Genomic DNA, 2,966 nt, shown 5'->3' with positions numbered 1-2,966 from the left:
CTCCAACCTTTATGCTGTAGGATAAACACTGGATCACAGGGTCAGTTTGAACCACAAGGTTGGTGGTTCAAACACACCAGCTGCTCCTCAGAAATGCTATAAAGGGTCGCTGAGTCAGAAACAATGCAACAGCATTTAACAGCCACAACAATTCTGTTTTTCAAAACATTTGGCAATTTTCCAGATATCCTTCTTTGATGGATTCCTAATTTAATTTGCTGTGATCAGAGAATATACTTTGTGTGTTTTCAACATTTAGAAATTCATTGAGGCTATAATACATTCTAAGGAGCTCTGGTAGCGTAGTGGTTACGAATCGGGCTGCGAACTGCAAGGTCAGCAGTTCGAAACTACCAGCTGTTCTGCGGGAGAAAGAGGAGGTTTTCTGCTCCCGTAAAGATTTATAGCCTCGGAAACCCTGTACAGGGTCGCTATGAGTCAGAACCGACTCGACGGCACTTAACAACAACAACTTAATACATTCTAGGATATGGTCTATCGTGAATACCTATGTGCACTTGGAAAGGTTGCATGTTCTGCTGTTATTGGTGGGAAATGTTCTTTTAATGTCAATTTGGTCCAACGGTCTCAAAGTATTTTCCAATTCCTCCATATCCTCGTGATATTCTGTCTACTTGTTCTATCAGTTGACAGAGGAATGTTTAAATCTAACTTTATATATTCCTCTATTTCTCCCCTCCATTTGATCAGCTTCAACTTCATGTATTGTGTAGCTCTATTTTTAGGAATGCTGGTGTGGCTAGACTGCAAAGTCGATTTGAACCTCAAGGTTGGTGGTTCAAACTCACCAGCTGCTCCTCAGAAACCTTATACAGGATTGCTATGAGTTGGAACTGATTTGACGGCATGTAAAAACAACAATTTTTAGGTATATGTACACTTAGGTTTTCTGTTTCCACTTGATGGATTGATCTCTTTATCTTGTCCTTTTTTTATCTTTCATTATATTAATTGTTCTGATGTTTACTTTGTCTGATATTAAATTGGCATAATATATTGATTTCAATTAGTGTTAGCTTTTTATATCTCTTTCCATCCCTTTACTTTTACCCAATTTTGTCTTTATACTTAATGAAGATTTCTTACAGACAGTATTTTATTGAGTTTTGCTTTTCTTAATCTGATGCAACAATCTCTGCCTTTAGTTGAGTTGTCAAGATCTCTGTAGAATAAGCACTGAGCTGCTAACAACATGGTCAGTAGTTCAAGCCCACCAGCCGCTATATGGTAGAAATATGAAGATTTCTGCTCCCAAAAAGATTTCCCACCTCAGAAACCGTCTACAGAATCGCTATAAGTCGGTACTGACTCCAAAGCACTGAACAACAACAATTGATATTTTGCATATAATGTATGCATTTAGCCTCTTTCCTGCTCAGCACTGCCAGGTCTTGTGGTCCCAAGAAACATCTTAAGTGTGTGACTGCCCCCAAGCATTGGATGCTGGACAAACTGACTGGTGTGTTTGCTCCACGCCCATCCACTGGCCCCCACAAACTGAGAGAATGGGTCCCACTGATCATTTTCTTAAGGAACAGACTTAAGTATGCCCTGACAGGAGATGAAGTTAAAAAGATCTGTATGCAGCGGTTCATTAAGATTGATGGCAAAGTCCGAACTGATATAACGTATCCTGCTGGTTTTATGGATGTTATCTGCATTGACAAAACCAGAGAACATTTCTGTCTGGTCTATGACACCAAGGGTCGATTTTCTGTTCATCGTATTACACCTGAGGAGGCGAAGTACAAGTTGTGCGAAGTAAGAAAGATCTTTGTGGGCACAAAAGGAATCCCTCTTCTGGTGACCCATGATGCTTGTACCATACATTACTCTGATCCCCTCATCAATGAGAATGATACCATTCAGATTGATTTGGAGACTGGAAAGATTACTGATTTCATCACGTTTGACACTGGTAACCTGTGTATGGTGACTGGAGGTGCCAACCTGGGAAGAAATGGTGTGATCACTAACAGAGAGAGACATCCTGGCTCTTCTGATGTGGTTCGTGTGAAAGATGCCAATGGCAACAGCTTTGCCACCCGACTTTACAACATTTTTGTTATTGGCAAAGGCAACAAACCATGGATTCCTCTTCCCCAAAGAAAAGGTATCCACCTTACCATTGCTGAAGAGAGAGATGAGAGACTGGCTGCCAAGCAGGGCAGGGGGTAAAATGTTCTCTAGATGATGTAAATGAACAAATATTTACATAATTAAAGATATTAAACACACACACACACACACAATGTATGCACTAAATTCTAATATCTTGCTTTTTTCTCTTTATTTATGCATTTCCCCTTTTCTTGCTTCATTTTAATAGAGACTTTATTTTGCTTTATCACCAATGTTGACTTGTTATCGATACCTCTTTGTTTTACTCTTGAGTGACAACTAAATTTTACAGTAAGCACCTTTAACTTTTTACAATCTACCTTCAAACAAAAATATACTAATTCATGTATAGTATAAAACCCTGAACAGTACGCTTTCATTTCCTTCCTTCCATTTTTTTTCTTTTCATTATGGGCTATATTTTCCTGCTTCTTTGCATAGCTGGTATTTTTTATGAGATGCCAGATATTTTTTATTTTTCATCATTTTTATATTACATTATTTGGATCTTTTACTATTCCCATGATATTCTTGGGCTTTATTCTGCAATGAGGTTCAGTTACTTGGAAATGGTTTGTCCTTTAAGGGTTCACATTTAAGTTTAGTGAGGCGTGATCAGAGTAGCATTTAGTCTAGGGTTAATTTTTCCCTATTAGTAAATAAGGTCCTAGTTAGTACTCCAACTGATGCCTAGTGATTTATGAAAGTTTCCACTTTGATCATTGGAAATGACACTGTTCCCAGGCCCTTGGAAACTCTGCCCATTGTTCACCTTAATCTTTCGGATAGTTTCATCACAAGCACGTGTCATCAACACTCAACCA

At 38.6% G+C, this 2,966-nt stretch overlaps 1 pseudogene; it reads left to right on the top strand.

Annotated features, from left to right (window-relative positions):
* Nucleotides 1-1,422: 1,422 nt before the first annotated feature.
* Nucleotides 1,423-2,199, top strand: LOC102837148 (annotated as a pseudogene).
* The last annotated feature ends 767 nt before the right edge of the window (nucleotides 2,200-2,966 follow it).

The sequence above is a fragment of the Chrysochloris asiatica genome, unplaced genomic scaffold (assembly GCF_000296735.1).
Source record: "Chrysochloris asiatica unplaced genomic scaffold, ChrAsi1.0 scaffold00015, whole genome shotgun sequence".
Lineage (NCBI taxonomy): Eukaryota > Metazoa > Chordata > Mammalia > Afrosoricida > Chrysochloridae > Chrysochloris > Chrysochloris asiatica.
Note: the sequence above shows the minus strand (reverse complement) of the source record. Positions and strands in the feature narration are given on the sequence as shown.